The 12,499-nt window shown below is 36.3% G+C and overlaps 1 long non-coding RNA gene and 1 other non-coding gene across 2 annotated transcripts; one reads left to right on the forward strand and one right to left on the reverse strand.

Moving 5' to 3' along the window:
- Positions 1-711: 711 nt before the first annotated feature.
- trnaw-cca lies at positions 712-783 on the reverse strand. Its single transcript has one exon. It is a non-coding gene; the product is annotated as a tRNA-Trp (tRNA).
- A 7,635-nt stretch (positions 784-8,418) lies between these two features.
- Positions 8,419-11,040, forward strand: LOC124383043. The gene is made up of 3 exons (XR_006925207.1): positions 8,419-8,474; positions 10,154-10,333; positions 10,905-11,040. It is a non-coding gene; the product is annotated as an uncharacterized LOC124383043 (long non-coding RNA).
- Positions 11,041-12,499: the final 1,459 nt, after the last annotated feature.

Genomic DNA, 12,499 nt, shown 5'->3' on the forward strand with positions numbered 1-12,499 from the left:
AAGAAAGGTACAATAAACAATTGGACATTAAACATTAAACTCCTGAGATTCGCCCTCTCTGAGCAAGCACAGAGACGAGTATTTTATTGAGGCCAGGTGTCACAACAGCAGACATGTGAGCAGAGCCCGGATAGCTCAGTCGGTAGAGCATCAGACTTTTAATCTTTTAATAAAAAAATAAAAAAATAAATAAAAAAAACTGTTGTTGGTTCTTATTTGTTGGGAAAATCTAAAGTTTGTCGGAATCTTTCCTTGATGTCAAAATTCCATGAGCCTTCCTCTTGCACAAAGTACCGGCTCTGACCTTCCAGATGTTTTCCAAGTCCTACCCATACATGAGTAAATAATGGTTTAGTCTCACGTGGAAAGCATCTTTTATGGTGTTTAGACCAACCAATGGCTCTGACAATAGTCATCTTTGTTTGAACCCAAAAGATATTTAGATATAAGATAAAGTGATCCTCCCATGCAAATATCATTGATTCAAACATACTTTAACTGTGACATTATTTGACATGTCACTGAAACTTGAATTGTGAATACATCTTAGTCACTATTTGTATAGGTATCTTTTTTTGTCAGTTAGAGCAAATTGACAAAGTTTGGGAATATGTTATAGAAGGGTTATAATGTACTAACTTTAATTTGATGAGACAGACTACACTTTGGACAAATTCAAAAAGAGACCAAAAAACACAAGCCACGCAACCACGACCTCGACGTGATTTGAACACGCAACCTTCTGATTTGGAGTCAGACGCGCTACCGTTGTGCCACGAGGTCCAAGTCGCAGCAAGAACCCGCCTCATGGCACAAAGTTGGTATTGCATTTTTCTCGTCACGGTTGTAATGACAAATTGAGTCTGACGGTCAGGTTGCAGGCTCTGACATTTTCCGCTTTTGAAGTCCCTGATTGTTGGTGTAATTAAGATTCAGGAGTTACATTTCATATGTACAGGAAACAATCTGTTACACCATACAGTGAAATAATGAACTTAGTGTCAGTCATTTGGTCTGTGATGAAATGTCAAGTTTGTTTTCAAAAAGCTGATGCTATGCGTTAGACAGTGAACAAAGACTGGCAAAGGAGCTCCTTGAATACTGCTGTTTGGACATAAAATTGGGGATAACCTTAATGGTGGGCTTCTTACAAGAAAGGTACAATAAACAATTGGACATTAAACATTAAACTCCTGAGATTCCCTATCTCTGAGCAAGCACAGAGACAAGTATTTTATTGAGGCCAGGTGTCACAACAGCAGACATGTGAGCAGAGCCCGGATAGCTCAGTCGGTAGAGCATCAGACTTTTAATCTTTTAATAAAAAATAAAAAAACTGTTGTTGGTTCTTATTTGTTGGGAAAATCTAAAGTTTGCCGAAATCTTTCCTTGATGTCAAAATTCCATGAGCCTTCCTCTTGCACAAAGTACCGGCTCTGACCTTCCAGATGTTTTCCTATCCTACCCATACATGAGTAAATAATGGTTTAGTCTCACTGTGGTAAGCATCCTTTATGGTGGTTATTTTGACCAACAAATGGCTGTGACAATAGTCATCTTTGTTTGAACCCAAAAGATATTTAGATATAAGATAAAGTGATCCTCCCATGCAAATAACATTGGTTTATACATACTTTAACTGTGACATTATTTAACGTGTCACTGAAACTTGTTTTGTTTACTACAGTTTCTTAAATACACAACAAAAGTCCAGAGTGAGTTTAAGGATTGTTGGCTGTTTGTTGACCATGCCCATTATGTCTGTAAACTGACCAATCAATGCAGGGTTTGTTTAAAGTTCTAGCCAATAATTGGACTTGTACAGAGTCTGTAGGGGCCTATTGAGTGACATCATCACCCATTTACTGCTCTCAACAAGGTCCTGTAAAGTTGATGTTTTTTTTTTTTGTTTAGTTTTTCCATCCATGCCTGAATTTATTTATTTATTATTGTTATGTATTGATAAATTTTTGATGTAAACTACGCGACAAATAACAGAAAATATTGTAAAGCACTATTTTTCCTTTTTTGAATATAAACTGTTTTTATTTATTTATTGTTGTTGTTTTTTTTGTTTTTTTACATAGCTTTTGCTCAGCATCTTTCAGTGTCTCTCTGTTTTTAGGTTCATCAATACGTCTGGTAATTGTGTAATCTGAGAGGAACTTTAGCTATTTCTTTAACTGCGTCAGGGACGAGCATCTTGTTGACAGCGGCTTTGCAGGCAGGTAGCATTAATGTCTCTGCCACAGTGTGGGGCTTTTTTTGATTAGGCTACGAGTTCAGCTACTAGGTAGCTCACTTTGAAATCTCTCTCATTCACCTTTGTGTTTGTTTTTTATTAAAGTTAAAGTCATTAATTCTATTGTCATTAATAAACAAAGTCATTATTGCGCCACCTACTGTTACCCAATTACTGTACATGCTGGAGTATTTTCATTACTCTGCCAGTCACTACATCAGAGAAACAGCCACTAAACAATGCAAATTATTTTCAGCAATTTACAGTAATAATCATTTTATGGGTCAATATGAGACCAAATCTCTCATCCACACTCCTAAAAACATTAGTTGTTTGTACAGAATAAAGGCACTATACAATTCTCATCACGGTGTTAAATGAAACCTGACACACTGCTCACATCCTCACACATCTCCTTAATAAACCAGATGTGTGAGCTTTTCTACTGCACATCTGTACTCTGGTCTGAGAGAGAGAGAGAGAGAGAGAGAGAGAGAGAGAGAGATACATCGTGAACATATTAAAAAACAAACAAATGATTAATATAATTAGCACAAAATTAAGCAAAAATCAAGTACTGACAGTGCCACTAGAGGGCAGTGTAAGACTGACAATTGTCGATGTGAACTGTGTGTTACAATTCAACTGTTACTATAACTAATGCAGTTCTTTTTCTTTAAAAAAAAAAATCCAGAGTCACAATGTAGAACTACTGCAGCATTTCAGTGGTAACATACAGCATGTTTTTGTAAAGTAAGTAACTAAAAACCCAAAAGAAATTTTCCTAGCACTTTACATGAGTTGTTATAGAAAAAGCATCAATTAAATGCAGAGAAGCTCCTTTTTAAATAACACACAGTTTTTGGTCCTGTGTATTTGGGTGTGTTTTAATTTTGAAGCATGTTGTATTTAATAAACGTTGCATGTGTTTAAATGCTTTTAATTTTCATGTTTTCTCTCTGAAGTGTTTACTAAGAGCTTCCGAGCACCTGGGCTTTGTTTTGCAACTGATCCCTCAGCCGTCACCAAGTGCCTTAGATCAGCTTCCTTCATTATCACATAAATTTGATGTCTTTATAAAGAATTTTTGTACAGATTAAATTTATAACATTGTATATTTTTGTACATAAATAAATAAAATACACAGTAGATCTGCACTGCGTTACTCGTTGTCTCTAATGGTTTATACAGTGGCAGGTCTTCAGTCCCAATCCCCCTCTGAATAACATCATTATGATGCCACAGCTATAGAATTATACAGATATGCAGTATAACAGAGCGCTGCATCACAGACATTTCATACAGCGTGTTATATCTTCGTCAATCAGTTCCACACGGCGAGTCACAGTTTTGCGTGACAGACTGATTTTTTCAAACTTGCCTTTGCTCTCCGGACACAAGACACCTGCCGTCTCTACCATGCATTCTTTTAAAAACCTGCCTTTGGAGAAAGGCTTATTAGCTTTTGCTAATTTGAATGCCAGCAAAAGACTTGCCTTGGTACTTGCTCTTGAACTGTAGTTTGCCGGTGAAAAAAATGTTGTTGCGTCTGTAAATTAGCTGCCAACCTCTGAGCCGTAGCCGCCCGTTCCTGCGTTGACTGCTTGCTAGCGTAGTCGGCATGCTTCATAGCGAGGTGACGGCTGATATTGTACTCGTTGAAAACCGTGACAGTTTCTTGGCATATTGGGCATACAACTTTCAGTGAAAATATATTTTGTTGTCCACTCGGCATTAAACTGTATTAAACACTCGGCGCTCACTATCCACTTTTCTTTTCTTTGATAAGCTAATTTTTGCAGAAGGGCTCATAAGATGGTCACGTTCGGCGGGCCGGATTAATAAACCCAACGGGCAGTGTGTGGCCCATGTCTGGTCTATAGGATCTTTACAATGTGTGTATGTAAGGTACACAGAAAGTGTTTGTGTGGGTTCACACATCTCTGGTTACTATGTTTTCTTACCCAATCAGGAACAGTATTAGCTCAGGTTTTTTCAGTGTGTATATATATACTTGTCTGTTATCTGCAATAAACTGAAGAAGAACATATGCTGCATTCTGTGTGCTGTGTGATTCTTCCCTGATCAGAAAAGACACCACGGGCATCATAGATCGTATGAAAAACCTCTTTAATAATTAAGTGTTTGTACGGGCATAATAAAAATCTAACAACATCTGAGTGAAAGAAAGGATGCATGAAGAAATGTGTGGTGCGTTAGAGGTTTTTAATTTTGCCTCTTTTTTTGTAATATTGATTTATTTATATTTGTAAGAAAAATAGAGAAATTCATGCTGCATTAATTGCACATTAATAAAATAAGTGCTGTTAAAATGAATTTGGGTTAATGTGTTTTTAACTCGTTCATTTTCAGTATAAAGGACATTATATAAAGGTCAACCCAAAGTTGTTAATTTTTTTCATGAGCCATTTATACTTTTGCATCTTCTTTGTAGAATCTGTACAAAAACACAATTTGACTTCATTTAAAAACAGCAGGAAAACTGTAATGCGAGGAAAATGCACAAGAATCTGCATGCGCTCTGTTATACTGCATGTATTATATGCTGTATAATAATGATGGTTTCTACAGCTGTGGCATCATATTGATGTTATTAAGAGGATGATTGGGACTGTAGGCAGATGATTGGGTGTAAAATGCACGACCCTCCACTGTAAAGAGACAATCAATAACACTGTGCAGATCTATTATGTATTTTATTTATTTTTGTACAAAAATATTTAAAAAAACCCTAATCTATTAAACATTATTTATTGTGATCATTTTTTTTGTCTTTATGTGAGAACAGAGGAAGCTGATCTGCTTCAGGCACTTGGTGACGGCTGGAGGAACGGGCTTTGTGAGGTTTTGCTTCCACGACTCCAAAGCGTTCAGAGCGACTTTGGGGTTGCTGGGTGCCAGATCATGAGTGGCATAAACCACTGCGAGCTGCAGCTCCCACGGCAAATCTGCACACAAAATCCATCATAAAATTAGGACTTGCTGAAGCACTTTCCTGTTGATAGAGAACTAAACATCAGAGAATAAAGATAAAGATTGATAAAGGACTTGTTTATTTGATACCTTTTTGCCCCCTGAACTCATTTACACTTTTCACCAGATCCTCGACTGATGCTGCCACGTTCTCCTTAAGGCCTTGTTGACCAAGTCGCCCTGTTTGAGATGGACAAAGAACATGAGTGAAAAACAGAGGAATCCAGAAATAATGTGAGATAATGCTCTAAAACAGAATTTACAGGAAACTTACCAAGTAGCCTGAATATTGCTGCTACAGAGACGTTTCTGAACTTTGTTTCCTCTGTTTGTGTTTGTTTCAGCCAAGTGTTTAAAATGAGCCACACACTTTTTCTGATAAATAAAAAATTGGACAAATTAAGTTTTCTTGTGGCAGTAGAATACCATCAATTGTAAGAATGGAAATTTTGCAGTATTTGGGACACACTGTCTCATATGCAATCTATTAAATGTTCAAAAAAACTAGAAAGATGAGAATTAAACACATTGAAGCAGATTCACATTCAGTACCGTATAACATGGGAGACGGTCCAAATCCAGCCCAGTTGTGCACAGAGAAGGTCCAGGCTGAATACGTAGTCCCAGGCAGCAGGACAGAGATCATCACCATACCAACTGCTCTTCTGGAAAGTCAGACTTTTGTCTTTCAGAAGAGCCTTCAGTGTGCTGGTGATGGCTCTGTAGATGTCTCCAGGAGGCTCCTGGCAGAAAATACATCTTTTCTTTAAAAACCAGATCAATGAAACAATGTTTACAATAATATGATCATAACTGAAAGGTCACAACCAATCACAAGTGCAGATGATTGAAATACTGAGGTAGAGCTCTAACTGTGCATTCTGCTCTTTTTATAACCCCCATTTATTACTCTTATGTAAGGAGGAGTTTTAGAAAAGATTTTAGATACACATGCAAAGTAGCACACGTTACTAAAGGGTTTATGTATCAGACAGTAGCAGGAGTAAATAATGCTCTAGAATAGTACATGAGTATGTAATTTGAGGCACAGATTTAGTTTGTTTATTCAGTAGTGAGCACAGTGTCACATGGTTCTATATCACTTCCTTTATTAGTATATTATGAAACACAGATTTATTTGCTTGCATGTTTATTGCACTGATCTGATCATTTTTATCATAAACAGCGTCATTAACGCTGGAGTTCAGTGCAGTTTCTTTGCTGCTGGTTATCAGCACTAATACACTACACTAATAAAAAAAGACTAAAATAGTGATGTAGAATAGTGATAGATACTTATTGATTTAATTCATCATGAATTTATAATGAATTTACTCCATAGATCACATGGACATTGGAAATTAAAAGTAGATTAAAAATGAAGTAAATAGTATTTCAGTTGAAAAACGATGTTTAATGACTGTTCTGGTGACTGTTGTGATGAGAATCAGCTACTTACTGTATCCCAGTGCAGATATTTGCTGAGCAAGTAATAAATCTTTCCGTATGCCTTCATTTTGAACACGATGTGAACGGCTCTGCATAAAGGGCTGTTACAGGAGAAAACACTTGGCCATGCTGTCACCATGACCATTATCAGTTTTGGGGCTTGAGAAAAGTCTGCAAAGGAAACAAAATGATATCACAGATTTAAAATACACTGTTTATGAAGAAATACAAAACCAAAAACAGAACACAATTGGCTTCTTTATATTCCTTTTTTTTTTCTATTTATTTTTTATTTTTTTTAGTAAATATATAATGAAATGTCAATATAATCTCACCTTCTTTGAGAAATCTGTAGGCGAGGGCATGTGCTTTATGAGAGTCTCCTCTCTTTTGACACAATCCCACATAAACCCTACAGAGAGACTGCAGGAGTTCATGTCCCATAGACTCTTTCTCCGCCTTGATCTTCTCCAAAACCGCTTTCAGAAACGTCTCTGCCAACGACTAAATGAGACGGAAGAAAAAGTTCAACCAACATCCGACTAAACCAAACCTGTATTCAAGTCATGCATTAAAAACAAATAATAGGGGATTAAGACTTGACTGTAGATTAGGTTTAGGAAAACTACTCGACTTTGCATAAACCAAAACCTGGAGTCAACATTTTTACATGATAAATCATATCTACTGTTCAATTTCAGAACATCAGGACCAGTGAATTATGGATTGACTATTAAAACTGAGAAAACTCAAATCCAGAGCTATAGAATTGCATGTACACTGAATAAAATGCATGCGTTTGAATTGAATGCACACTAAATAAAACAGAAGATAATCACTGACCTCGTTCACACAAAACTTGGAAATGACAGATTTTTCTTCATCTGTCAGAGAAGGAAGCTCACATTTCCCTTTAAGAAGTGCAGCAATCCAGTTTGGAGATAAAACATCTGCACAGGAATCCTGCAGTGTTTTTAATGCACTAGTGATGAGGGATTGATCAAGTCGAGGCTTTTTAGCAGCACTGGGTGGTGGCATGTCTGATGCAGCTCTCTTTGCTCTAATATGAACAAAATGTGATCAAATCACATGACACAGACAATTCTACAGTATAGATAATACACTGGGAATGTGATATTACAGGAAATAATCAGTATAAATAAAGTAAAAACAGTAATAGAAACTTACTTGTTTGTGTTGGTGTCCTGCATCTTTAAACTTTTTGTATATAAAGTGTGCAATTATTAAATGTTTGGAAAAATATTCACAAGCAGTCCTGATTGTCCTGTCGCCAGAAAAAGAGATTGTTTGTGTACTGGTTTCAATGGAAACGGGGCGTGGTTTTGTGACATACTTTTTTTTGGGTCTCTATTGATTGGTGCATAGTGTAAAAGTGATGCACCAAACAGGGACGCGGACGCTACCAGAGAGGCGGAGTTTCTGGGATCAACGAGCCATCACTGTAAAAGTGATGGGAAGATCGGATCATTTTAGTGAATCGGTTCTTTGAATCTCATTCATGAAAATTATCGAATCTTTTTTTAATCATTTATTTCCTCTACATAACCTACAGAGATTTTGCGATGCTTTGCTCACGCGCGTCCAGTAGAAAATGAACGAATCACTCTTTGAGACGAATCGTTCTTCTGAGTCACATTAAAGACTCGTTTAGAATCAAGGAATCGTTCATAACCGACTCATCACTACACTGCATCATCTGTAATGAGCTCCGGGAGAAACTCCGTGTTCCAGGTGGAGGATGAAGACCCTCTGCCGGGATGGAGTGACTGTAAGGCCCCTGTAACGGTGACTTTCTAGTCTTTATGGGTTTTATTCCCTTTGCAACACCGAGTCCCACACTTTGAGAACCACTGAGCTAGGCTAACTAGCCGGCTAACTAATCTTAGATTCAATAGGTTTCATCCTCAGGTTAAATATTCTACATTTAGTGAGTTATAAATAAATTATAAATGTCTTAATAATGAATAATAGAATTTATTTGCTTTTTGTCAACTTTTAGTTAAATATTCTAAGAAACTAGTTAACACAAAAACAGCGCTAGCAAACCCGGCTAGCATGAGGCTAATGATGATGTCTCCTACAGCATTAGCCGAAATGTCCATTTCTGCTCACTGCAACATTTCTGGAAATTTTATCGCTCATTTATTTTTTATTTTTTTAGTCAAATTTATCAGCTTGTTTCCTGCAAGTCCATGTATTTTATGTTAATGATCAGGATTAGACAATAAATGAGGAACAGATCACTTTTCTCCTCTTCACTACGGTACTGATGGTCCTGATCGCCTTTCCACCTGTTTAAGGCTTTTATGGGTGATTTGTTTCTCAATAATAATAATAATAATAATAATAACTGTAATTATGATAATTATAAATATTGCAACTAGCTATTTTGGTAATTAATTAATCTAATGATTTTTTCCAATTAATTGGATAAAAAACAAAGTTTTATAATTAGATGTTTTGCTTATTATAACTGTATAAAACGCTAATTCAGAGTATTTATGTATAAAAATGTACTTTAAAAATGCTCAAGTCACATATTGAGTTTAACAATCTTTAATTTAGAGATTTTAAAGTTTATAGTAGCTGGTTGTTGACGAGTGCATGTGGGATTTCACCTTGAACACATTCACTCATGCTGCATTTCTTCTTTCTGTAAAAAACACAAAACAAAAAAATCATTGGAGTATAAAAGATGAAGCAATTTGTGTAAATCAACATTTGTATTGTATTTCACAGATTCTAAGTTGACAAACACTTAAAAAAATCGATATAAATTATAAAAAGATTTTTATGATATAAACATCTAGAATATATAATGAATAAAATTTTGTATAATAATGAAATGATATTTGCATAAATTAAATATACAAACATTGAAAACAAGCATTTGAACGTAGTAAAGTTGCAGTAAATCACGTTTGAGAACAGATCAGTTACTGTTGAAGACAAATGCTATAAAAAGAAAATGAAATGGAGAAACGCAGCAAATTAACAGACTTAATGAAAAAAAAAGGAATAAATATGCATTGGTGTACAAATGCTGTTATTTGCTGCTTTTAGATTTAGTGTTTGTTTGCAACGTTTTAATTGAATCATCACGATGTCCAGTGCGACTGTCCCGAAGTTACAAACAAACAGTGTAGTAGTAGAATATAGTAAACCCTTTAGACCAAACTTATTTTTTACTAAAGTCCTGTATTAGATCTGTTACATATGAATTGTGTGTTGACATGACGTCTCTCCTGATGGTTGTCGGTTACAAGACGGAGACAAAAAGTTATAGACGGCAAACTTTTTTTAATGACCTTAAAGTGTAATTTATTAATATAAAGTGTGTGTTTGGTCATATGAGGGGATTTCAGTCAGCATCAGGGGGTAATTTTGCTGGTGTCGGCATAAAGACTAACAGCAGTGTGTAAGAGCAGTGTCTCTGTTGTGTTACAGCTCCATCACCACTTTAATCTCATAAGAAGCATGAGACTGAGAGAAACCACCACATCCAGAGTCCACCCACATCCAGCTCAATTTCCAGCTGTGGAGGAGAAACCAGCTGCAGCTCAAGTTCCAGCTGTGGAGGAGAAACCAGCACAAGTTTAAAATCCAGTTAAAGCTCCTTCAGCATCTGTGAGTGAAGTCCAGACCTACGAGGACACTACATAACACACACACACACACACACACACACACACACACACACACAATTCAACTCTTTATTGTTAAAGCCGAGAGCTGCATTCCACTTCCTGCCAGGTTGTCACAGTGCACATGATGCACTCTTTCACCAATAAGAGCTTCTAAAGAGTAATAAAACAAAGAACTTGCCCACATGAGGAATAAAATCCTCCCGTATATCGTTAGAATTCTTTCATTTTCCATCAATCATGTTGTTCCCATAATGCTACTGGCTGGAAAATAGCAGGTTTGAAATGATATGCAAACAATATTTCTAATAATATTTTTGCTGAGATGACCAGACAATTTGAGAAAACTCATTGTGTTTTTTGTATACATTCTGTTACATAAAGACACAGTTTTCCATTTCGATTACGAAATGACGTCATCGCACGATGATGTGATGCCGTTGCTTAGCAACGTTTAGAAGGAAATTATTTAGAAGGAAGAAACGATTTGTGATTTAAAAATAAAACTTCTAAAATGCCCATACATTTTTATTTCCCTTTGACTGTTCTCTTAGTCTTGGAAGTAGACCCTTCCTTGCGTCAAACCGTCCGCATGGTGGGCGCTGCATTATGTGTGCAGCCCTACTCGCCGGAACGGGGATCTTCGGGTATTTATTTAGCAGATGTGGCACTGGGGAGAGAAGACCGGAACCCAACACCACCAGTCATCAGGTACTCCCCAAAGCAGTGCTTTTTAAGTGATTAGATTTTGGACTGTATTTAATTGCTCTGAGAAGACTGTCTGGAAATAGATGCTGACAGCGCTCCTGGATTAATACATACATTGTATTTGGACTGCTACAGTGTGTGTGTGTGTGTGTGTGTGTGTGTGTGTGTGTGTGTGTGTGATGTCTAGTACTTTATTAAAATACTGGTATGTTTTACTACAAATGTATTGAAATATGTGCACAATCTGCATCAGTTCTTGTAGGTACACTTGCTGTGGTTTGACGTGGCTTCAGTGTTAGAAGGTCATGAACAGGCTAAAGCCTGGATTATGAATGTCACGCTACTTTAAAACATAGAGATGGAAGGGTTCTGCCACGATTCTTTTATTAAATTGGAAAGAACCTAGTTATCTGAGAACAATGGTGGAGGAGAAAAAAAGGTAGAAAATAGAAAAGATGGGCTTTACACAGTTTGTATGTATATAGAGATCTTTATATGCAGATTTATAATATGTGCATTGACTGTGTTTTTGAGTTTCAATGCAATTCAAATGCAGTTCAATACTACTCTATAGTTTGGTGCAAAACAACATATGACAAGATGTTGAAAATGTATTATTTTATTGCTGCTGATCTTTCGTACTGCAGTTTACAAATTCCTCTTAGCAAACAGAAAAAGGCATAAATCCCATTTATAAAATAAAAATGCCCTTCAAAAAAAAAGTAAGAGAGAGATTTCCTCAGCATGCTACAGCACAGCATATAGATCGATCCATAGTGGATTTTACAGACACCGATAGCTAAGTTGCCGATAACCGATTAATCAGCCGATTCGTTTTTTTAAATGGAAACTGGATTAAAAAAAAAACAAACAAAAACGCTTCATGTAAATTAGTACTGAACTTTATTACAAACATTAAGCAACTGCTCAATCCTGAAAATGTGCTAAATGAAATAAAAATTAATATATGAATGATATTAATATATATTGATATAAAATGAATACATTATGAATATAGTATAGCACTGCCCAGTCTCACGTGTTCAGCCGCAGCCAAACGTTTTGAGAATGACACTAGTCACAAGTATTAATTTTCACAAAGTCTGATGCGTTAGTGTTTTTAGATCTTTTTGTCAGATGTTACTATGGTATACTGAAATATAAGTACAAGCATTTCATAAGTGTCCAAGGTTTTTTTGTCAATTACAGTAAGTTTATGCAAAGTTAATATTTGCAGTGTTGACTTTTCTTTTTCAAGACCTCTGCACTTCACCCAGGCATGCTGTCAATCAAAGGGGATTTGTTTGTTCACCTGCCTCTTGAGGATTGAGCACACGATCTCAATGGGATTAAGGTCTGAGGAGTTTCCTGGCCATGGACCCAAAATGCAGATGTTTTGTTTTTCAAATCACTTAGTTATCACTATTGCCTTATGGCAAGG

This window comes from Silurus meridionalis, chromosome 3 (genome assembly GCF_014805685.1).
Source record: "Silurus meridionalis isolate SWU-2019-XX chromosome 3, ASM1480568v1, whole genome shotgun sequence".
Lineage (NCBI taxonomy): Eukaryota > Metazoa > Chordata > Actinopteri > Siluriformes > Siluridae > Silurus > Silurus meridionalis.